Source organism: Asterias rubens, chromosome 7 (genome assembly GCF_902459465.1).
Source record: "Asterias rubens chromosome 7, eAstRub1.3, whole genome shotgun sequence".
In the NCBI taxonomy this organism is placed as follows: domain Eukaryota; kingdom Metazoa; phylum Echinodermata; class Asteroidea; order Forcipulatida; family Asteriidae; genus Asterias; species Asterias rubens.
Window position 1 is genome coordinate 20,469,601 of NC_047068.1, and position 25,929 is coordinate 20,495,529.

General features: G+C 40.0%; 2 long non-coding RNA genes across 2 annotated transcripts; both read right to left on the reverse strand.

Moving 5' to 3' along the window:
• Positions 1 to 1,544: 1,544 nt before the first annotated feature.
• On the reverse strand, positions 1,545 to 3,316 carry LOC117292173. Its single transcript, XR_004519267.1, has 2 exons — positions 2,912 to 3,316; positions 1,545 to 2,049 (listed from the first exon to the last, which is right to left on the reverse strand). It is a non-coding gene; the product is annotated as an uncharacterized LOC117292173 (long non-coding RNA).
• A 5,875-nt stretch (positions 3,317 to 9,191) lies between these two features.
• LOC117292902 lies at positions 9,192 to 24,875 on the reverse strand. Its single transcript, XR_004519331.1, has 7 exons — positions 24,732 to 24,875; positions 23,791 to 23,880; positions 22,034 to 22,068; positions 17,473 to 17,565; positions 16,253 to 16,349; positions 13,271 to 13,376; positions 9,192 to 10,069 (listed from the first exon to the last, which is right to left on the reverse strand). It is a non-coding gene; the product is annotated as an uncharacterized LOC117292902 (long non-coding RNA).
• Positions 24,876 to 25,929: the final 1,054 nt, after the last annotated feature.

The window sequence follows — 25,929 nt, forward strand, 5'->3', positions numbered from 1 at the left end:
TTAACCCGATGTGTTCTGCTCGGACTGTGTACACTGGACAAGTTGCAACATAAAAATATAGTTTGTATTAATACTACCAGTCCCAAAATTCATTATTTGTTTACTGACAAATGTTTTTTTATTTTAAGTTTTCATCTAAAAAGTGATTTTGAAAACCATGGTCGACATGTGGAAGTTTGATATGTGAGTCTTGTGGACAAGTTTCATAGGGCAGTCGTGTGCGGATCGCAGGGATTCCGGAAAATTTCAGTAACTCTTTTCAGATGTCGATGTATTTTAAAGGTATTATAGCTAATCATCGACATACACTCTACTTGCCCAAGATATTGCAAGACAAGGTTTCATATAGCAGCTGTACTTTTGTTTTGTTTTAAGCAACTGTAACCACGAAAAATACTTCTCACTTCCAAGCAATCATAACAATTAATATAAGGCTCAAATAGGGTAAAGACACCGTGAAATGCAAAAAAGGAACAGTGACTCAAATTGTAGTTTGCCTCAAACAAAAAACAAGAAACAAATTTATTGATAAATCGATCAACAAATGCAAACCAGTGGTTGAAATAAATAAATTAAATTGAGCAATAAACAATGAAAATACCTTCAGACTAATGGATATTGATGGTAGAAACTGTAAATAAAGAAAATGTGGAGTGTTTCCCTTGCACCTCCAGGTTGCTATATAAACATAATGAGTAGTTGACTTTTGCAAAACCTGTTCATTACAAAACACTTTAAACAATTTACAAACTAGGCGAGTGCTAGAAGGGTTACAGCTCGATGGCCGAAGGTTCAATAGTCTGAATGTTCGATAGTCCAAATTGACAATAAGGTCCGATAGTCCGAATTGACCATAAGGTCCGATAGTCCGAATTGACAATAAGGTTTGATCGACGATTCAGACTATCGGACCTTATTTGGACCAGTGAACCTTCAGATCAATGAACCTTCGGACTATCGTATCAAATGTACGGTTTAATGAAACCTACTTCATTTTGGGACTAATGAACCCCCTGTTATGGGAAATTTGTGCGTTCGGACAATCGAACCTTCGGACTAACGGACCTTCGGGTGGACACCGCTAGAAGACCGTACAGAAATGTAAACGGTGGTGGATATGGGAAAACTAACTTGAATGAACATTTTAAATGGGTCTTCTACCTATGTTGCACAACCGCCTAGCCTTTATACATTATCAAACCCTCTCAGTCTGTGCTTTGGATATTTAAGTATTTGGATTGGAAAGAATAAATTTTAACTAAAATGAGCAAAATAATTGTTGGTAATTGCACAGTATAAATGTCATTCTTACATTTGGAACTATTCAGAATGCACCATCCACATCAGTCAAGAACTTTGGTGCATATTTTGATTGAATTGTCTATGACTGATCAAATAGACCTGCTTTCGTTTACACCAAACTCTTTCCAACTTGTGTTAATCTTACGACTTGAGTTGAGTCCCAGCCTTGCAACGTAACATGCAAACCCTAAGATTAACGTTTCGTGAAAACGGCTCCAGCTTTGCAAGTCTGTTCGATTTCATGTGTCACAGATTAGGAAGTATGTATCTGACGATTCATAACATCATGTGATTCGCAGCCATGTTCTTTCTCGGTTAGATTGTTGTAATGGGCTGCTTACAGAAAACCCACATGCATATTTTAAAAGAGACTTCACAGTTTGCAGAACTGGGCTGCTCGTGTTATATTTAGGTTAAATCGCCGTCGTGATGCCATGCTCCTTCTAAGATCGCTTCATTGGTTACCAATTAAACAGAGGATTGCAATTAAGATTATTTTGTTTGTATGAACATTTCTTTATAAATCAGGCACCAGAGTAATTTAATGAGTGTCTAGAGTTGTATCAGTTTTTGCGTACACATCTTCACTCCAATGCAGATCCATCTCGGCTAACTTTTCCCATGACTCGCAGTAAGGCAGGAGATCAAACTTTCACAGTTTTTACAGCAGCTTAGGGGTAGGGGTGGAACGAACTTCCTTCTTAAACGAGGAGTGTTTCCCTTGCACTGTCAGGCTGCCATGTGACCCTGTGGAGAAAAGAAAGAAACACACAATGTTGACCTGAACTTATGTTGATTGTGTAATACTATCCGTAGTATGATAGGCTAATACTTATTGCAAGCAAATAAGTTAACGTAAATGTCAGAAAATTGTGTTGTTAAAATCACACATGAAGATACCATTTTTCACGTCAGGTACCTCTCTGTGCAGACGTCTTACGTGAGCATGAAATAAGCCCAAAGTGGTGACGTCACCTAACAACACAATGTTTTGACCTTCACGTTCACGTGTTTGCTGGCATAACATGCAGCTCATAAAACCTACCTAATACTTACGGGCTAAAGTGAGGTTCTAGGCAACACCATCACAAATAAAGACTCTCATGTAATTTCAAATCTTATTTAAGTTTTAGTGTTTAAATTTTTTAAACATTTTGTTATTATGTTTTATTATTGTTTCTAAAAAAAACAACAATTATGTTTAATTATAAAAACCAACAACAACAAAAACAGTGAATTTGGTACTTTTTGCATTGCTTGAGACTCTACTCTCTAGATACAAAAGTTCCAACAACAATGCAAAACAAGTAACCTTGTGTAGAACTAGAACTTTAGAAGTAGGGGCTCAATTTTAATAACCTGTGTGTGTCGGTGCAACCGCCACTGACGACAGTGCTTTTTGTGGAACCGACCTCCATGGTGGAACCAGTGAGTTATATGAATAATAACACATGTTTTGTTCAGTTTTACTTCAAAACAAAACTTGTTCTTTTAAGTAAGAAGCCCCAAACCAAGTTACCGGTAACTCCATGGAGGTAGATTTTTGCAATATTATTTGTCAACGCAAATTTATTAGTAGTTTAATTAAGAAACTTAACAGCAAGCTCACCTGTGTTGATTTCATGATGCCAACACAGTATGCACCAACCATCACCACTGCCTTGAGCAAGGCTACTGATTACATCGAATATTCGGCCGGTGCAAATCATTTGTTTACAAAAGTGTCATTGCCTTTCATCAATCAATACACGCTGTGTGCAGTGTGTGTGTGTTGGCATGATGCATATAAATGGCGGCTTCTTCTTCTTCTTCCTTGCGACCTGTCGTCGACGTGAGCAGATCTCTTGCATGTTGCATGCCTTGAGAAAACTGGCTACTTGACAGCTGCTTCTATATCTTGTTCTTCAAGTTTATCAACCAAGTCAGACCAAGTTAAGACGAAGTTATTTATTTAATATGCACGTCAAAGTTCCCGATGAAAATCCGTACTCAAAAGTACAACCATACACACACGACGTCTAGATAGTGTGTAGACATACACGCTGACAGGTTTGTTGATCGTTCATTCATACATGTGACTTCCCGAACCCATCCAATACAGGGTGTACTGTTTGATAGCATATACATGTTGAATATTCATTGATTTAACGACATCGACCAATCAGATGCGTCCGTACGATTTCGGCTGAAGTGCCCATAGGCTGTGCACAAACCGCTGACAACTTGTACAAGTCGTTAATGAGGAGTCAAAATCGGGGAGCCATCAGTTCGCGCGAGAGCAGTGAGTTCGCGCGAGAGCAGTGTTGTCGGGGGAGCACTATCTCAGCACGTGGGGCCGATTTAACGACTTGTCCACAAGTCTACATAGGCGAGTGCTACTTCGTGAAAACGCAAAAAGACATATTTTGCACTATTTTGGTTTCACGAAGTAGCACGCATCTTCTCTTGTGTCTAGTTTCATAATTAATTATGCAAATGAGTCAAAATAAGATTAATTGATAAGTTCAAGTCATCAAGTATCTACATTGAAAAATTTAAATGGAAATACTTTGAAGTTTTGAAGGGAGGCGGGTTTCTAAAAAGTGTTCAACTTCAGAGGCCGTTTTCTTTGATTGTTGTTTTTTGCTGGTATAGCAGTGAGTGCTACTTCGTGAAACCGCTGACGAGACGCGCTGATCTAGACGTAGCTGTAGCCGCAGTCGTCGTTTCGGACACGGCCTAATGCTATGGCAAAAAAAAAGAATGTTACGGTGGGTATTTCAGGTGGGTGTGGGGTTTACTGTTAAAACTCTGCTGTTTTATTTCCTTGTTTTATTTCCTTACAAACGTGTTAATTACTACTATTTCTTTATTTATTAAGAAATGAAGGGGGCCATTGGCCCCACAGTGTTGTTTCACTCTGGTTGCAATAAGAAGAATGTTTTTCTATTTTTTCAATCGTTACAAGAAAAAATCACCAATATTGTTTCCATAGGGGCTAACTGCTATAACTTCTCCTCGAAGCAGAAATATTTTTGTCAAATTGATATTGACATAAATTTTTAGATCAGGAACAAATACCAAACTTTGTTCGACGCGCCTTTTGCCGAAAACACCCCAAAATTTCTACAGATATGGAAACGAAAGTTCTAAAAACCGGTTTAGCCTTTCACCGGGGGGGGGGGGGGGAGCAAGTTGGCTTGGGTTTTCGAGGGCTCAACATGGTTTTCTCCCTGGAAGATCATGCTCTACCAATGATTTCTAGGATGCAGAAATGCAAAATGATGATGAATAGTACTCACAGCCTAAAGGCAGTGGACACTATTGGTAATTACTCAAAAATAATTTTCAGCATAAAACCTCACTTGGAAACGAGTAATGAGGAGATGTTGAGTATAAAACATTGTGAGAAACGGCTCCCTCTGAAGTAATGTAGTGTTCGAGAAAGAAGTAATTTTTCCAAGAATTTGATTTCGAGACCTCAAGTTTAGAATGGAGGTCTCGAAATCAGGCATAAAAAGCACACAACTTTGTGTGAAAAGGGTGTTTCTTCTTTCATAGTTACCTCGCAACTACGACGACCAATCCAGCTCAAATTTTCACAGGTTTGTTATGTTATGCATTATGTTGAGATACACCAAGTGAGAAGACTGGTCTTTGACAATTACCAATAGTGTCCATTGTCTTTAATAATTGTCCCTAAAATACTCAATCAAATCTCTCTGGAGGTCGTAAAACAAGTACTTGTGTGAACTCTCTTGCGAATGTTTTTAATACTTCAATAATATCAGTTTTTGTAGGCGTAGGCCTACAGTTCGTTCAAAACATTCAGTTTCCCTCACATTACTTTTTAAATCTTTTGCAGACCACTTCTCCGGCTTCCTTGGCATCCATTTCAATCTAATCAATTTATTTGTGGTAGTTTTCTCGAAAATGTTCAACAATACCAGAGCTTGTTTTAATTGTAGACGGGATGTAGGTTACAAAGATCGCCTAAACATTCTTCAACTCCCCCCCCCCCATTGCTAACCAGTACAAATATCTTCTTCTCGTTTTGATTTTAATTGCCTCCACCAAAGGTATAATTATTGAGCGGGTGTCCTGGGGAATTCTGTCCGCCAGAGATTCGGTCCCCCAAAGGGAAAAATAACATGGGCTGGCTGGGAAGATTCAAAAGAGGGCGCCATTGCGAGTAGTTTGTACACAGTTCTCCATTTGGGGGGGGGGGGGGACACCAAATCTCCGGGGGGGGGGGGCACAGAATCTACAGCCGCACATGAACTGCTTTAAAAAAAACAATTTTTCACCTTATATTTGGAATACCTTGGCGTTCACTAAAAGAAAGCAGGCTACCATGTTAATATCTTAGATTCTTTCATGATGTGTTTCTCTGTAATTGTTCGATTGTTTAAATGCCCTCTTGCCAAAGTTATTTGAAAGGTTCATTTTTAATGGTTCATATATATTTCTAAAATGCTCCCCTTTTTAATTGCTTGTTTTATTTACTTTCTTATAGTTAAAGGGTTTACTCCTTTGGATAGTGATTTGGTTCGCTTTTTGGCAATCCCTAGGCCTCTGTTTGGTTTTTGTTTGTTTGATATGTCTCTGTAAATTGTTTTCCAAATGTTTTTAAATAATTATACATTCCTTTTTTTTTTTTTTCTTTTTTTTTTTAATAATCCCAGGGATTCTCATTTATTTTCCACTGTCACTTGTCTCAATATTCGTACAAACAGTTCTTACATGACAAATACAATATACAATACCATTAACAACAAAAGCAAGTTAACCTTGGCCTAAGATCAAAAATGAGTCCCATTTCTGATAAAACTTGAAGTTTACTCCATTAGTAAAAAACATAAATTTTTCCATTGAATAGTACTTTTTCACCTCTCGTTTTAAAACTAAAAGTGATGGGCGTTTCCCGATCATTTTCATTGTATACACATGAAATCTACATATCAACAGGATCAAGTTAACCACATTGCTATTTTTGGTATTACCAAAAAGAAAGACTTCGTTATCCATTGCAAGGGAGAAATTAGTCTGTTCTTTTATCCATGAAAACACTGAGGACCAAAAAGAAATAGTATGGGTGCAGGAACAGAAAAGATGGAAAATGGTCTCTTCTTCTTTTTTGCAGAATGTACAGAGATTAGTGTCGGTCTTATTGATTTTAAACAAAAATGAATTAGTGCCCAGGATCCGATGGATTAATCTAAATTGAAACCATCTTAGTTTAGTGTCCACAGTACATGAGTAGGGAATGTTAAAAATAAAAGACCACTTCGAAGAATCGAGGTTGGTATTAAGTTTGACGTTCCACTTGTCAATAAATTTCCTTTTGACCTGTTTAGATAAGACTAAAACATGATAGATTCTTTGTGACCCCTTTTTGTCCTTTAAAAGGACTTCAAGGTTGAAAGGTAAAAAAGGAAAATTAAGATGCGAGTGTTCTATCAAGATGTCCTTAAAGGACGACTTAATAGCTCTTAACACCCCACTATACTCCAGGAAGTTAGTGTGGACACTAAATGTGTTCTTGAAATCTTCAAGAGGGAGAAAATCCCCATTCTCGTCAATAAGATCGCAAATAAACTTAACTCCTTTGCTTTCCCAATGTTTATAATAAATACACTTCCCACCAACTTTAATTTTATCATTAAACCAAAGCGTGCTCTTTAGTACCTCCACTGTAGTTGTGGGTAAGTGGACCCGAGTAAAATTAGACCACGATTTGAACACATCGAGCCAAAAATTATTATAAATTCTTTGCGTACCCACACATTTTGCTGAGCCACATTCCAATAATAACAAACGAGTAATGCCAAAAATATGATTACATAAAGTTCCTAGCTTGTATTGCTGTGTGTTTTAGATTGTATTAGAGCATGATGGAATAAATGAAAATTGGTTAATAAGTCAATACATTTTCACATGGGGGGGGGGGTGGCAGGAATGGTCTGGGTTTTCACTGAAGCCGGGGGGAGGGGGCAGGAATGGTCTGGGTTTTCACTGAAGCCGGGGGAGGGGGCAGGAATGGTCTGGGTCTTCACTGAAGCCGGGGGAGGGGGCAGGAATGGTCTGGGTCTTCACTGAAGCCGGGGGAGGGGGCGGGAATGGTCTGGGTCTTCACTGAAGCCGGGGGGGGGGGCAGGAATGGTCTGGGTCTTCACTGAAGCCGGGGGAGGGGGCAGGAATGGTCTGGGTCTTCACTGAAGCCGGGGGAGGGGGCAGGAATGGTCTGGGTCTTCACTGAAGCCGGGGGAGGGGGCAGGAATGGTCTGGGTCTTCACTGAAGCCGGGGGAGGGGGCAGGAATGGTCTGGGTCTTCACTGAAGCCGGGGGAGGGGGCAGGAATGGTCTGGGTCTTCACTGAAGCCGGGGAGGGGGCAGGAATGGTCTGGGTCTTCACTGAAGCCGGGGGAGGGGGCAGGAATGGTCTGGGTCTTCACTGAAGCCGGGGGAGGGGGCAGGAATGTCCTAAACTTTTAAGGGGGGTGGTGGTCAGGAAAGCTAGCCTGAATTTTCCTTTGGAGGAGGGGGGGGGGGGGCAGGAATGGCCCAGATTTTCACAGCGCATTTTTTGCACTAGATTTCCTTGAGGGAGGGTGAGCCTGGATTCATAGGAAAGAACAATATTGACAAAGTGAGTAAACAAATTGTAGGCCATGGTCAATTTATAGAGTAGCGCATATTCACGCAGTGGTGTGTTTATTCATTATAAAAATATTGAACTGACACAATTGATAATTTAAATATTTAAAGTAATTACCCATGATCGAATATAGGCCAACGTCACTGTAGGCTGGCGGGAAAAGGTTCGTTGAAGCTTTGAAGGAATGCAGTATTTAGCCCATAGTTATAGTTAAGGAATGAAACAATTGCCACTGTATAACAAATCCCCAACTGTCCTCCCCATGTCCCCTAATGGGAAACAGTTTGTACCTTTTGCTTAGTTTTTATGCCAAAATTGAAGGTAAAACTTGTACAGTTTATGAAGAGATTTGAAAGTAAATGCTGTTTTAAAGAAGTTTAATCAACGTTATCATGATTAGTAAATAAAATTATGAAGGCTAAACAATTTTTTACAAATTAAAAACAGATACTTTTTGGGACCATCGTTGACTAGGTCCACAAAATTCATAAAGCCTGTTTAAGTATACAAACTTGTTAAAATTAATACAAACATTGCTTAGCAGAAGCAGGCTACCACAAAAAAAGTTATTAATGTTGCGATGGGTGCTCCACTCAGTTTTGTTTATAAAAGAAATCTGCTAACCAATATTTTCTGTTGAACATCTTTATGAAATTGGGTCCTGTTTTTTGCTAGATCCTGCTTAGTGTTCCAAAGGGGTTCTAAGTGCGCATAAATAGTTTATTTAAAACTAAATATCCAATGCAAATATATTCTTTTTTTAACTGTTGTCATCCAGACACTATGTTGAATTTCTCTATCCTAAACTCCAGCCTATCATCATGTTTCGTTTTAGTTCTAATTTGTTAACAAAGCAAGCATATCAAATGCCGGTATAGTTAAAACTTATTCAAAATCAGAAATATTGTGCCTTATTAAAGAAATAAAAAGTGCAAGCTTTGTAACATTAAAAGTTTGTATTCTTTACACTGGCACTTGGCACCTTCAGTAATTGCCAAATACCAGTATTCTTACTTGGTGTATCCCAACATTTAAATCAAATAACAAAACGGTGAAATGTGGATTCAATTGGTCATCGAAGTTGCAAGAGAACAATGAAAGAAAAACACCCTTGTCGCACAAACGTGTGTGCTTTCAGATGCCTAAAGTTGTGTAGGCCAAAAGTTTTCCCTTTTTTGGCGGGGGGGGGGGGGGGGGGGTTGAGAAGTTACCTCTTTCTCAAAACCAATTTACTTGTGCTGTCTCACAGTGTTTTATACTAGTAAGTTTTAATGCTAAAAACTATTTTAAGTAGTTACCCAGTGTCCATCAGTGCCTTTAATCAAAAAGCAATAATTGTGACAGTGCAACAATTTAGAAACTCGGCCTATGCCATAATCCTACACCACGCATACTTTTTCTGCCAACAGAAAAGCCACTTCAGCATTAACCTTTCTTTTGTGAACTATTCTGGTGTTATTTACCACCCCCATACATAAAATGATGTTAAATTAAGTTGGCATGTATTTTACATTAAACATAAAATTAAACCTGCTTTTAGAACAAATAATTTGTACTCCTTGTTCTGTTCTCTGTGGCATGATTGACTGATCAATGATAAGGGTAATTTGCAGCATTTTTATCAAATTCAAAGTTACATTTCTTTGCAATGAAGATCACCCTTGCCAAAATTATCAATAAGCGTGTCTGTGACATTGCTACATAATGCTATTGCTGAACATTGTCTGTTGTTATGAGTGTGAAAAATCAAAACAAAATTGGGACCTCCAGTTGGTAAGATCTCCTTGATCAAGTTGATGAGCTGAAGAGATTTGTCTGAGTATTGTAGACGGAAATTTCAATGAAGAGACCGCGTGTGTACCTGTCAATCCAAGCCTATTCATACATCCTCTTCATGGAAGCATTGACCCCTTCTATACTGCTGACATCCACATCAAAGATGTATCCGCCACCGAGGTACATGGCATGGCGTCCCCATATTGGGTAGCTGTCCAGCTTTGTCGCGTCTGTATAGTTGTACTCGGGACGTTGAGTTACATTAGGGTTGTAGGCTGTCCATCCTACTCCATGGAGTCTTATGCATGGTCCCATTGAGTATCAAATGTTGCACTCACTTTATTTCACACTCCCCTAAAAAAAATCAAACAAACAAAAAATGAATAATTCAGGTGGCATGCTGGAAATTTCAACTGATTTCAAGATGTAAGGAACTCTCTATAAAGGGGTGGGGTACTGGGATCTCATAGAGCCTGTGGGTTTCAAAGAGCCTGCTAGAGAAGGGGACTGGGGTCTCCTTATAGCCTTTGGGTTTCAAAGAGTAGGGGTACTGGTGTCTTATAAAGCTTGTGGGTTTTATAGAGCCTGCTAAAGGGGGGGGGGGGGGTACTGGGGTCTCATAGAGCCTGTGGGTTTCAAAGAGTGGGGGAACTGGGTTCTCATAAAGCCAGTGGGTTTCAAAGAGTGGGGGTACTGGGGTCTTATAAAGCCTGTGGGTTTCAAAGAGTGGGGGTACTGGGATCTCATAGAGCCTGTGGGTTTCATAGAGTGGGGGTACTGGGTTCTCATAGAGCCTGTGGGTTTCAAAGAGTGGGGGTACTGGGATCTCATAGAGCCTGTGGGTTTCAAAGAGTGGGGGTACTGTGTTCTCATAGAGCCTGTGGGTTTCATAGAGTGGGGGTACTGGGTTCTCATAGAGCCTGTGGGTTTCAAAGAGTGGGGGTGCTGGGATCTCATAAAGCCAGTGGGTTTCATAGAGTGGGGGTACTGGGTTCTCATAGAGCCTGTGGGTTTCATAGAGTGGGGGTACTGGGTTCTCATAGAGCCTGTGGGTTTCAAAGAGTGGGGGTGCTGGGATCTCATAAAGCCAGTGGGTTTCATAGAGTGGGGGTACTGGGTTCTCATAGAGCCTGTGGGTTTCTAAGAGTGGGGGTACTGAGCTCTCATAACGCCAGTGGGTTTCAAAAAGTGGGGTACTGGTGTCTCATAAAGCTTGTGGGTTTCAAAGAGTGGGGGGTACTGGGTTCTCATAAAGCCTGCAGGTTTCCAAGAGTGAGGGTACTGGTGTCTCATACAGCCAATGGGTTTCAAACAGTAGGGGACTGGGGTCCTTAAAGCATTTGGGTTTCAAAGAGTGGGGGTACTGGTGTCTCATAGAGCCTGTGGGTTTCAAAGAGTGGGGGCACTGGGGTCTCATACAGCCTGTGGGTTTGAAAGAGTGGGGGTACTGGTGTCTCATAGGGTCTGTGGGTTTCAAAGAGTGGGGGTACTGGGGTCTCATACAGCCTGTGGGTTTGAAAGACTGGGGGTACTGGGGTCTCATAGAGTCTGTGGGTTTGAAAGAGTGGGGGTACTGGGGTCTCATACAGCCTGTGGGTTTCAAAGAGTGGGGGTACTGGGGTCTCATAAAGCCAGTGGGTTTTAAAGATTGGGGTACTGGGTTCTCATCGAGTCTGTGGGTTTCAAAGAGTGGGGGTACTGGTGTCTTATAGAGTCTGTGGGTTTCAAAGAGTGGGGGTACTGGTGTCTTATAGAGTCTGTGGGTTTCTAAGAGTGGGGGTACTGGTGTCTCATAGAGTCTGTGGGTTTCAAAGAGTGGGGGTACTGGTGTCTCATAGAGTCTGTGGGTTTCAAAGAGTGGGGGTACTGGTGTCTTATAGAGTCTGTGGGTTTCTAAGAGTGGGGGTACTGGTGTCTCATAGAGTCTGTGGGTTTCAAAGAGTGGGGGTACTGGTGTCTCATAGAGTCTGTGGGTTTCAAAGAGTGGGGGTACTGGTGTCTTATAGAGTCTGTGGGTTTCTAAGAGTGTGGGTTTCTAAGAGTGGGGGTACTGGTGTCTCATAGAGTCTGTGGGTTTCAAAGAGTGGGGGTACTGGTGTCTTATAGAGTCTGTGGGTTTCTAAGAGTGGGGGTACTGGGGTCTCATAGAGTCTGTGGGTTTCAAAGAGTGGGTTTACTGGTGTCTCATAAAGCGTGTGGGTTTCAAAGAGTGGGGGTACTGGTGTCTCATAGAGTCTGTGGGTTTCAAAGAGTGGGGGTACTGGGGTCTCATAACGCCACTGGGTTTCAAAGAGTGGGGTACTGGTGTCTCATAGAGCCTGTGGGTTTCAAAGAGTGGGATACTGGTGTCTCATAGAGCCTGTGGGTTTCAAAGAGTGGGGGTACTGGGGTCTCATACAGCCTGTGGGTTTCAAAGAGTGGGGTACTGAGCTCTCATAACGCCAGTGGGTTTCAAAGAGTGGGGTACTGGTGTCTCATAGAGCCTGTGGGTTTCAAAGAGTGGGGTCTGGGATCTCATAAAGCCAGTGGGTTTCAAAGAGTGGGGTACTGGTGTCTCATAGAGCCTGTGGGTTTCAAAGAGTTGGGGTACTGGGATCTCATAAAGCCAGTGGGTTTCCAAGAGTGGGGGTACTGGTGTCTCAAAGAGTCTGTGGGTTTCACAGAGTTAGGGGACCGGGATCTCATAAAGCCTGTGGGTTTTATAGAGCCTGCTAAAGTGGGGGGGGGGGGGTACTGGTGTCTCATAGAGCCTGTGGGTTTCAAAGAGTGGGGTACTGGGTTCTCATAAAGCCTGTGGGTTTCAAAGAGTGGGGGTACTGAGCTCTCATAACGCCAGTGGGTTTCAAAGAGTGGGTTACTGGTGTCTCATAGAGCCTGTGGGTTTCAAAGAGTGGGGTACTGGGTTCTCATAAGGCCTGTGGGTTTCAAAGAGTGGGGGTACTGGGTTCTCATAGAGTCTGTGGGTTTCAAAGAGTGGGGTACTGGGTTCTCATAGAGTCTGTGGGTTTCAAAGAGTGGGGGTACTGGTGTCTCATAGAGCCTGTGGGTTTCAAAGAGTGGGGGTACTGCGATCTCATAAAGCCAGTGGGTTTCAAAGAGTGGGGTACTGGGTTCTCATAAAGACTGTGGGTTCTCATAAAGACTGTGGGTTTCAAAGAGTGGGGGTATTGGGATCTCATAGAGCCTGGGTTTCAAAGAGTGGGGTTACTGGTGTCTCATAGAGTCTGTGGGTTTCAAAGAGTTGGGGTACTGGGGTCTTATAAAGCCTGTGGGATTTAAAGAGTGGGGGTACTGGGGTCTTATAAAGCCTGTGGGATTTAAAGAGTGGGGGTACTGGGGTCTTATAAAGCCTGTGGGATTTAAAGAGTGGGGGTACTGGGGTCTTATAAAGCCTGTGGGTTTCAAAGAGTGGGGGGACTTGGATATCTTAAAGCTTGTGGGTTTTAACCTGTGAAGGTTCATCATGCTGGTGTGAAGGCCCTTGTCAAGTCTGTTCTGGGTTGAAGTTGCATTTACAATTAGCTATTAGAAACTTTCTATTAGTTTTGAACTCACCATGATCATATCTCATCATCAGATCATGTCAGACCTCACCATCAAACAGTCTGTGTACAATTAGTTTAGACATCTTGACTGTAAGGTTGGACTATACCAAGACTATCTGGAGGTAAAAACGAAATTGTGTACAATATCACTACAGGAAGTTACTTTAAATAAATACTGAATAAGTTAAACATGGCAGTTATGCAGCATATCATGCAGTTCTTGATTTCAATCTGAGGTAATCGATCAACAGTAATATCGAAATGTGACTCATGATCTTGAAGGTCTATAATAAAAATAACAAATATTTTCTAAGGAAGAGATTAATTCTAGATCAGGACATTTTGATCTTAATTTAAAAGCAATAGTAAAAGCTACTACAGGTATTAAGAGTGGGAATAATAATATGTACATTTCCGTGTTCATGTATATTCTGTTTTGGGGAGCAAATTGTTCAAATCAAGTCAAGTCTTAACCTTACAAGACAAGTTAATAATTTAAAGGCAATGGACACCATTGTTATCACACTCCAAATAATTGGTAACACGGAATGGAGACCTGTTGTTAGTATAAAACATTGTTAGAAGGGGCTCGCTCTAAAGAATGTAGTTTTCGAGATAGAAGTGATTTTCCCCAGAAACATTTAAAATCAGATTTTGAGACCTCAAATTCGTATGACAAGAGTGTTTTTTCTTCCATTATTATCTCCTCACAACTTCGAAGACCACTTGAAATAAAATTTTCACAGGTTTTTTAATTTATGCATCTATTTTGGGACGCACCAGTGAAAAGAATGGTCTTTGACTACCAAAGGTGTCAAGTGCCTTTAAACGCATTTATACATTTAGTGTCAAAGACGGGGTTGTTGCTAGAGCACTTTTAGTGATGGGCAATAAATCAAATTTCACCAAGGGCGAACAGATCAACAAAACAAAACAATTCATGTTTAATTATGGGGCCATCACTGCTGAAGTGCAAGCACCAGGTATGATGCCAAATTTCCTAACATATTGTGTTATGGTTCCATGTATTGTCATTTTGAATGTCATTTGATACTACTTATCATTAGCTGTGTCTCACATCAATGCTCAGTGGAAAATATTTTGACTGGTCCACATTTTGCTCAGAGTTCTGGGCAAAAGTTAGAGTTCTGGTTGGGCAGGCCCACCAAGCAAAACACACCTTGGCTAGAACACTGACCAAATACCACTATCCTTACTAGGTGTATCCAAACATGCACATAGCAACAAACCTGTCACTTATGCTACTCTCACACTGTGGCAAATATTCTTGCAAATACGAATACTTGAAATTGTGATGAATTCACCCAAAAGTTGTGATTGGATGATAAATATTTTCTCAGTCATCCTTCGACCTCTCCATACCATCATCTCACAAATAATACACACACTTTACCAACTGTACCAATGGCTTACCAATGCTTACAAAAATTACAAAAAAATACAACAAACGCTGAAATTACGGAAGCGCTTCGTATTGCTACTCTCACAGTGTGGCGAATGTTCTTACGAAGATGAATATTTGAAATTTGTGCTGAATTTGTCCAAAAATGTTGATTGGATAGCGAGTATTTTCATCTCGGTCTCACCCCTCGATCATCCTCGGTCGTCCCTCTCCTTACCAATATCTTACAAATATATTAAAATGCTTAACAACGCTTGCCATGCCTGTAAGGACTTTGCCAACGCTTACACATGCTTTACCAACGTTACCAATACTTACGAAAATCGACAGCGAATGCAGTGAACGCTCCAAATTTGTTTAAAACAACGCTTACGAAGACACAGCGAATGCTGCAAAGTTTGAGCGATTGTCAAATATTTCCTTTCGTTGGCATATTTGCTAGCATATTCGCCAAGTAAGGTTTTATGCCAATAATTATTTTGAGTAATTACCAATAGTGTCCACTGCCTTTAAGGCACAGTTTTGGTCATCAAATATCCAAAGAAAAAAAATGGAAACACTTGATGCATAGAATTGTGTGCTTTTAGTTGCCTGATGAGAAGGGCTTCATGCTTGCAGCCTCATTCAAATACTATGGCGGACAAAATGGTTTCTAACAATGGTTTATAATATCAACCATCTAAGCTTTTATGGTAATTAATTTGTAGTAGAGTAATTACCAAAACACACCCTGCCTTTAAAATCAGTAAAACACATTCCACCTTTAAAAGGCAGAGGACGCCTTTTATTGTCAACGATTCTCACTTGGTGTGTCCCAACATAAAATAACAAATCTGTGAAAATTAGGACTTTCAAATGCCTAAAAAAGACTTCATTTAAAAAATATTTGAGTGAGAAACTACCTCTTTCTAAAAAGTTCAGTTACTTCAATAAAGGGAGCTGTTTTTTACAGTGTCGTTTTTTAAACATCAACAGCTTGCCATTGCTCATTACCAAGTAAATGTTTATGCTTACAATAATTATTTTGAGTAATTACCAACTAATGCACAGTGTCTTTAAGGGGTAAATTATCATGTAAGAAAGCTCATGTCAAAGACCGCGTTTAAACTGGATCCACAATTGCGAGATTGGGATCCCGCAACAAGATTAGTTGCAGGCGTGAAATCGCGAACACGTTCCCACTTGAGTATGATCGCGCATTGATCCTCCTTTGTGGGAACGGAAGTGGGTTCAAAAGAACACTGTTTTGCTAGCAAATTGCGGGGTCTGATCGCCCTTTGCGTTCCCACTAGACTTTTGATGGCCCGTTTAATCCACAAGGGCGATCAGATCCCGCTTTAATCCTACTCTCGAGGAGGATCACAATTGCACGGTCAGATCCTGATTGCCCTCGCGTTCCCACTGTTTCTCTTTGATTGCCCTTTGAACGCCCTTCGGGTTCTTGATTGGCCTTTTCTCGAATTGGGAGATCAATGCAGGGTCCAGTGGGAACAGGGTCAAAGGGTGTCATGCTTATTTACTTTCACAGTAACACACCTTTCCAGTAACATACAGGTATCAAATGCTTACCTTTAGGGTCTATATGAATTGGACACACTTGTAGACACTAACGAACTACTTGGTGCTTTGGATGATATCTTGGGAAGTGAAGTCACAAGGTATGAACCTGGGAAGAATACAAACATTGGTACAAGTTTGACATGTTGTCCATCTGCTGTGTGGTTATCTTAATAAAATAATAAGGGAATAAAAGGGTAGGACTATTTTTTTCATGGTCGTTTAAAACAGGCCGGGTCGAACTGTCGTGTGATAAAGGCCCGAGCCGAAGGTAATTGCCTTTATCACAAGGCAATTATACCCTGCAAGGTTTAAACGGCCGTGAAAGAACTATTCGCTACCCTTTTATTCCCATTCATAAATGCCGATTTGGTTAAAAGGCGTAATAAAGTAGGCAACTCTGTAAAACTTATCCGTTTCTGACGTGCTTGAGCTCGGTATGTTTCTACCTCCGTGGTAAGTACATGTACGATGTCCGTGTGTTGCATTGTTTGGACACCTATTTCTGACAGTTTCCGGTTCCGTTCCTGCGCATGCCCGTCTTGGTGCAACATGTTCTGGTTTTCCTTTCACACAGCGCGGCCAACTCACCGACAACGCCTGCATCGCCCGAAACAAGAAACGTCTTGCACCAAGACTAGTGCGGAGTATCCGCTCACAACCGGTTATAAACACTGGTCATTATCAAAGGTTTAAACACCCCCACGTACGCGCTCTCCACCAATAGGAACAGCGAAACTGTCAGAGGTATTTATGAATGGACATATTTTTTATAAAGCGCATTATTGCAAAAAGCCTCTTTAAGGGCCCGTGTCGTGAATCGGGTGAGTTGGTATATGGACCAAAACGCACCATTTTTCATTTTCTGTAGAGAACACAGTTTTCGTCAGACAAGTTATTTCTTACTAAAATAACAATTGAATTTGAATTCAAGAACTCAGCTGAGATCTCAAATTCAAGGCATCTTAAAGCACACAACTTGCGCGACAATGGTGTTTTTCTTCCATTCTTCTCTCGCAACTTCAAACACCAACTGAGTTCATATTTTCACAGGTTTGTTATTGTGTGCTTTTATGTTGAGATACACCAATTGAGAAGACTGGTCTTTGACACTTACCAATAAAGGTGTCCTGCACCTTAACGGGGGAATTATTGTGTAAGAAAGGAAGTCATATTTACTTTCACGGTAACATACTTTCACAGTTACATGAAAAGGTATTATATATGCTTACCTTAAGGGTATAATTTGGACACACTTGTAGACACTAACAAACTACTTGGTGCGTTGGAAGATATCTTGGGATGAGCAGCCACCAGGTATGAACCTGAGGATAATAAAATGACAGACATTAGTACAAGTTTTAATTTGTACAACATTGTGCTGTCCATCTGACATGTGGGAGGATTAATATCATAATAAAGTTCATTACTGCCTGTAAAAGCTTTAACATGAAACATTAATTCAAAAAACTATGTAATAGTAAAATAAAGAATCATCATAACAAAGAATTAATGATCACTTAAAGTCACTGTATGAACACGATTTGTAATAGACCCTTCCCATGAAATATGTAAATTGCACATAGCGCGTGCGCACTAACGTTTTGGTTGGCAAAATGAGGGAAAATCGCGCTGTTTTGTACACGGCTAATGGGTGCGTGACGAACACGCGATTGCGCGTCTGCTTAGTGCACAACTCTATGGTGTTTGCCAACCAACAGGGTCTGTACGCATGAATGTAATTAGCATATTTTATTGGAAGGGTCCATTGTCAGGGACCAGTCTTCTCACTCAGGTATCCCAACATATGCATAAAATAACGAGCCTGTGAAAATTCGGGCTCAATCGGTTATTGAAGTTGCAAGAAAGTGATGAAAGAAAAAACACCCTAGTTGAACAAATTAGTGTGCTTTTAGAAAGGCATGAAAGGCTTATTGATTCAGTGAGAAATTAGGCCCAAGTACGTCTTTCTCAAAAACTAGGTTGTTTCAGAGGGAGTCGTTTCTCACAATGTTTTATACTATCAACATCTCTCCCTTGCTCGTTACCAAGTAAGTTTTTATGCTAATTTATATTTCGAGTAATTACCAAACGTGAACAGTGCCTTTAACTTCATGTGCTTTCAACCTGGACTTAAATGTTTCTACAGAAGTGTGGATATTAAGAGAAGATTGACTCAAAGGGAAGAGGCATAAGAAAATGATTTTTTCACCATAATATAACAGGTTAAAAAATACATGTGTAGCGATGCACACAGCTTAAAATAACACAAGAATACAAATCACTGGCTTTTCTGTCCCTCTGGAGCTTTATTTACACTCAACAAGTCAACACTGTTACACAAAGAAGAACACCTAAACCAGAGGACGGCCTCTCAGGCAACTGAGTTTACCGATCGGCCGCCAGCAGTGCTCCAACGTGGAGACACATGCTGGCGCCCCATACCTGTCGATCAGCACCACTGCTACACTACACTGCCCCCTCATAGGACCTGGCTTGTCCCAGAAGCAGGCAGCAAGCAACCTCTTCATAATGGCAATAAACAATGGGGTGGCTGTCATGTAATCCAGGTCCCAGGCCATCTGCATTCCTGCTTCATCTTTCAAGCTTGGGCTACCAGCCTCTGGGGGAGGTGTTGTCAGGGGCTACTTTGAGTGGAGGTGTACCCTGTCGCCCAGGCTGTCCCTAGAGACGTGGTAGCTCAGTTCCACTCGATGTGTTGTCAGGGGCTGTCCCAAGTGATCATCTCCCCCTGCTAGTGCTGACGGTTCCGTATGTGTAGTGGATGTGGAGGCGGGGATTGTTCAGTGCCGTCAAGGTCCCCCTACCTGGATGGCCTGGCTGTGGTTGGGTTGGTTGGGTTGGGTGGGGCAGTTGGAGGATGTTCCAAGTGGAGACAAACCCTTCCCCCCGCTCCGTCAGCTCCTCGTTCATCTCTGACGGTTCATCGGCTGAGATTTGTTTTTATGAAGCAGTTTGAGGGTGCTTCGTGTGGTCACAAAGCTCCCCCCGCTCCGTTGCCTCCTACATACCCAGGTCAAAATTCCAGTTGAACCTAGTTAAACTGGGTTTAACTGGAACTAGTTGAAAACCAGTTGATAAACTAGTTAAACACAGTTAATACCAGTTGGTTTAATACGGAAAATGGACAGAAACCTAATGGTTTATAATTTCAACCTAGTTGAACTCAGTTAAACCTAGTCCAAACCAGTTGGTTAATATGGAAAATGGACGAGTTTGGTCACTATCCAGTTGAACCAGTTGACACCAGTTAACTAGGTTCAACTGGAATTTTGACCTGGGTAGTTCATCTCTGTATTACTGATATGCACTTCCTACGTGCTCCCAATGGCTACTCTTCCCACCAGCCGCGACAGTGAGCCGGGGGCGAGCTGGGTAATACTGCATGTGCAGGAGGTGAATATCTGGGCGGTAGAAACTCTATTTCTGCAGTAGTGGACAAATATGCTGTGTGCTGGTTTCTCCTCTAGTTTCTGGCCTTAAAGAAGTCTTTCTTGCAGTAACAGCAGACCTAGAGAGCAATTTGTTGTTTTGCCGGTACCTCTTCTCCACTGGCTGCATTCTCCAATGGATGGGATGTAACCTTCCAAGAAACATTGTTTGCTCCGAAGTGTACCATCATGTTGTGTGTGTGTGGCTTTGTCTGGGGGGGTCCCATGCCATACGGTCTTTGTGTCCGTCTCGATTCCACCTACGGTGTGGACAATCTCACTGGAAGAGGCCAAAGTCATGGCAACTGAAACTATTGTTCTTCACTCGTTGAGGGGTGAAGGCTGTACTACTGTTGACATCTCTGAAGCCTTGCTTTTCCTTCCTTTGCTGCAACTGCCAGTTGAAAATATGTGGTGTGGATCGAGTTGCTCATCCCCCAGTTCATTGCGGAACGCATCCACTGCCAATTCCTCCTGCGCTTGGACAGGCAACTGTAGAAGCTCTTGGATACCAGACATCAGATGGACTCTCCAAAACTGCTGATCGTTTTATCCAGACCCCTTGTTCTGGAGCTTTATTTACACTCAACATGTCAAAACTTTTACATGAAGTAGAACATTTAAGCCATGGGCGTCCAGAGTGCTCTGACAAGGAGTCGTGCTGGTGCCTGCCCCCCCTACAGGTTGATCAGTACCACTGCTACAATAATGAAGGACTCAAATACACTTTCAAAAACATTGGTTTCTGTAGCGTTTACTCAAACAACTGATCTTTAAATACATGTTTAAGTTGCTGTGGGATCACTTACTGTCAAACATGAGAAAGTAACATTTTAAAGTCACCTGGAAGTGGTATTTTTTCAAAATAAAGCTTTTGTCACTAATATATGTGTTCTGATGAGTGGAATGTGAATAAACAGTTAGCTAAGGTTTTAAACAATCAGTTCTTATGTTATTTACAAATTTAAGAGTAGACCCGACCCGAGAGGGCGCTATTCGTGACGTCAATCGAGGCAGACTTTGCCTGTAATGCGTAGAGTAAACACAATTGCAAAGTACATGTACGGACCAAATCGTGAGTTTGTACGTTTAAAACAAAATAAAAAATGTTTTTTTCCGGCAATGCCGACCAGGTGTATTGCTGCTGAATGCAGAAAAACACTTTTTGAAATGTACCAACTCACGACTTGGACGTACATGTACTTTGCACGTGCGTTTACTATACGCATTGCAGGCAAAGTCTGCCTCGATTGACGTCACAAAAGGGGTAGGCGGAGTCAGCCCCCCAAACAACTTTATATATTTTTTAAACATATAAATCGTGACAAACAATTACTAAAAAAATTGTTTTATTGTTCGTAAGCATATACTCTTGTGTTTGAAAGAAAAAAAAATTATATTTCCAGGTGACTTTAAAACATTGTGATGAAGCAATATTTGAAAAAACAAACCAACGTAGCTTGTCTTAATTGATGCAATCAAGGTATAAGCAAAATCCCACCGATCGGCAAAACAAATTATGCACCACATTCTGCATGTCGCGCAATTAGACAAAAATATATCACACAAAATAGTAAGAGATGTGCTGTCTTCATTGACAAGTGAAAAGCTAACCAAATTGAAGACCATAACAAAATGGACGAAGCTCTTGTATTTTGTGCGATTTATTTAAGAAAAGACTGTTGAGATGATTATAAAGTCCTGTTAGGGGAATAATGGTGAAGAAGTTTAGATAGCAAGAGATTGACAAGTTTGAGCTTTAAATGAGACAAACTGCATCTAGATGTGTTTTTTGGAAGAGCAACTGAAACCCATCATACAACCCAACCTGGAGGTTTTGATAAGGTGCCTTATTAGCATCTTTCACTCATTGTATAATTTGTGTTCTCTTTATGGGATTAGAGGCTTTTGCATTCAAGGCATTTATTATTTGTGTCTTTTGACAGCTGTTTGGCGCATTACAAATTAAGTTATTATTATTTTATTAAGTGAGCAGGACACAGTCACAGATGGTACATGAGATCTGCTTGGCTGCTAATTTAATTCTTGACCGTATATTTATTTTGTGCTTATTTTTGTGATGTGTTCCTACGTATAAGAACCAAAATTTCAAAAGAGTTTATACCTTTCCATTTAACTAACTGTAACTAGTTGTAAATATTTGTCTCTCCTTAACACATTATTTCTTAAATTTGTAATACTAATAGTGTCATTTTAAAAAAATTTTTATCTCTGTATATTTTCCTGTAATTTGACCTCCGGTTGCCAGGGGAATTTTATTTTTTAAAGAATAAACCAATAATAAATGAATGAATGAATAACTTGTCTATCATTAACTTACCTTAAAGAAGGCATGTAAGATCTTGGGTTATGAGCCTATGGAGTAAAATGATATACACAAAGTAACTGTTAGCATATAAATTACATTGGTCGAGCAATGGAGAACTGCTGATAGTATAACACATTGTGACAAACAGCTTCCTCTGAGGTAACAAAGTTTTTGACAAAAATTACGTTGGTCACCTGATTTTCCTGCTAATCTGTGAAATACGCTTCTGAATTTACATCAAGTATTTTGTATGGCTTGTTATTTCAGGTTACGGGATGAATTCGCATTAAAATAACTCTTCCAAAAATTCAATGGCGCATAATACCTTTCCTCAACAAATCTTATCAAAAGATATTATGAACACTTACTTATTATGAACTTGAAGTTTGTATTTAACCAAACCTCTAGGGCGATAATGTATAAAACGAAAAGTATTCACTGTTACAAAATTCCTGCTAACTTCAAACAAACCTTTGCTGCAATCAAATGAGCAGGTAGACTCTTCCAAAACAATTCTGTATCAAACAATGGAAACTTTTTGAAAGACCAGAATTATAATAGGAAAGAGAAGTTCCTGAACCTGTTGTACATGTATTCCATTGCTTTGAACAAGAGCTAAGACATGTAATGAGATGATTTTCTGTCATTTGTCTTTAGGTATTGAGTATAGGCCAACTTCATGTCATCACTTAATAGAATTGAGTTGCAATCTGTTCACCAAAGTCAACATTTGAAAATAAACCTTTTGTTCAAGATGTGACATACATGTAGCAAAGTATCATTCTTCATAATAATAAAACAGAACAAGAAAAATGGACTTGTCCGCTTACAGGTTCTGGCCTGATACCAAAACTACTGTTCTCAGGCCTGTGGTCCTGTGGAAATGTTTTACCTCTGCCTCATACCTCTACATTTCAAAAATAAAAGGTATTGTCAAACTGAAAGCTCATTAAAAAAATAACTCTGTTCAAAGTTCTGTAAAATAAAATTGAAAAACACCATTATTTTTTGCAGACCATAAATTTGCTAACACTACCATGAAGGAATATATATTTGCAAAAATCTCTTACATGTTTTAAACAGGTTTTTGTTTTTACTTAAAAGTGAGAATCTAAAATGTGATGGTTATTTTTTATCAAATAATAAACCAAAAAGGGAAAATGACAGGGTAAATGTTTGGAGTTGAACAAAGACAAATTGCCTAGAAGAGCAGGATTTGAACCAAAACCTCTGAGTAAGGTACCGGCGCTTACCAACTGAGGTTTCTAGCCCTTTACTAGATGAGGGTATTTTATCATCTTGGTATAAAAAAACATGGATGAAAGTTTTAAGCCTAGGCAACTAGTAAACTTACTACTCAACTAGTCGTGCCTCAAATATTTGCGACTTCGACAATAGTCGTGACTTATTTCTAAGATGCGTTTACGGCATAATGTTTGCCACAGACACAACTTAGTACAAATTAATGGTCTAAGGAAAAAAGAATTGAGTCACTGATGTAAGATTGTGTTTCGTAAGTAAGTTATGTTGTTGTGAATAGTCGTGTGTGACACAATTGGTTCACCAAACAGATAGTCACAACTATTTTTTGTACTAGTCATGTAGGTGGCATGAACCAAGAAGTTAAGAAACGGTAGTCATGACTCGATTAAGCAACCAAAAGTCGCAACTTCAAACTAGTCGCCCAGGCTAAGCATGTAATCTTCCATACAAAATATTGAAATTATAAAAAAACAAAATAATAAAAAAGTTATTAAGGCTGAACTTACCTAAGAGTAAAAGATGGACACAGTTGTACATGTAGTAGGTGCTAACAGTCTCCCTGGTGCCTTGGATGCCTCATAACAAATGATATGAACCTGAGTTGAACAAAAATGACAAACATTATTAAATCTGCAGACTGTAATAAATTCTGATAAACGTAACAATTAATATGTCTACATTAAAGAGAAAATACACTAACAGATTGGTTTCTACTGCTGAAACCAAACATTGCTGGTCTGAAATTGGTGAAATTAAATTGTTACGTAAAGTGTTTTTGCTTCAAGAAGTGGGGTGTTTTACTTTCATGCCTTATCTCCGGATTCTAATCTAGTACTTCAAGCAACTATAAGGCTCCCGTGAGCAAAGCCTTAGTTTGTAGAAGTACTAATCTGGCAGCCCACCTTGTTGAGCTGTAAACTAAATGGCTCTCTTTAAACATCGGTCTCATCACAGTCGCCATTACTTCATTTTGCACACCATACACTAGCTTCTGAATACTAAATAAATACCTACCAATGAAAGTGTTGAAAACATTATAACTTTACTCCAATGTCATGCATGCATTAGCACTGTAAATGGCGGACTGATAAAAAGTGATACATCTCTCGCAACGTAAAACCAAAACTTTTAAGATTTCAACACATGATAAAAACATGAAGTGCAAGTGTCTTTGTAAAAAGGTTGGATAGATAATTTAAAAGAAAATCATTTAGTTTTGAGAACATTTTCCCTGTTATCCTACTGAAAACCCATGAAACCAGGATACTGTATCACTGCACTGCAGGGTAGGCCTTATTAACTTGTATTAACTTGTAATGCGTTAATGTCTGTAAAGACATAGGCCTACAAACAGCAGTTGATAATCCACAGCACAGTACTTAAAAATGTATTTAGTTATAAACATTGGATGTATTTAATAGCCAAGCCCATATACTCAAATACTTACTCAACCGTAAAGTACATTGGTAACACTTGTTTGGTCGCTCTGTCACTGTCAGTGCTATTTTTTTTTATCGAGGATTCGATCAACACACGTCGACTGCTCCCGAAAAGCAACTTTTTAAAATCACTCAAAACTCTCAAGTAACTGTACAACAACAGCGTGTACGTATCCTATACAGTATGTACGACGAATAACTTTCCGTATGGCGCCACCACTTGTTCACTCATTTTTACAAAAAGGGATATTATCAATCAGGTAAATTAGATACTATATTATTATTTTATTTCGAATGAAAAAGTGGTGGCGCCATACGGAAACTTTTCCTGTACGACTATTAAATTGTGCATGTTTTATAATGCACATTATTTACAGACTACGGCCCCGTCTTTTTTTCACGAGCCTCGAAGTGTGACGTCAGATATTCAGGCTAGTTTTAACTGTCGTCTGCTAGATTTTTCTCTGTGTTTTAATTGTGTACTTTTGGGACGCTTCGGTTGCTCATGCTGCTGCCACCTAGCGCCCCAAATTCACCAGTGGAATAAGTTGTCAACAGTTAGCTCACTGAATTTATGTTCTGTTGTCATAACCTTAATCTTAACCTCAAGAAAAAAATACAGTTTGAATACCACGGATTTTATTGATGTAATCAAAACAATGAGCCCTTTATTATCCCCGTTCCGCCCGAAACCGCCCGCCCTATTGACTGTAACGCCCAAAACCGCCCGAGAAACAGTGTTTAGTGCATTAACATAGCCATTTGATGAAAAGCGCCCTCATGTGTACTGCAGAGCGCCATAAATTCTTACCGAAAACACAAATAATAATGGTCTGTTTTGGGAAGATTTCTTTTCAAAAGTTAAGATGTCTTTACGATCTCCTTGTTGATTTGGCGTTTAATGATCCGCAGAAGACACAGACATGCAATCGCCAATCAATACAATGTAAGCACATGGTGATCATTATAGTATAAAAAGAGCGCCGAGAAATTGTTAATGAAACACAAATAATTGGTCTGTTTTTGGAGATGTGTTTTTTAAAAGTTAAGATGCCTAACGATCTCCTTGGAGATTTGACATTTAGTTCTCCGTGTTCGGCACAGGAGAATGCAGTCGCCAATCAATACTATGTCGCCAAATGGTTCTCATTATTGCATAAAAAAGTGCCAAAAAGCCCTAGCGAAACACATATAATTGGTATGTTT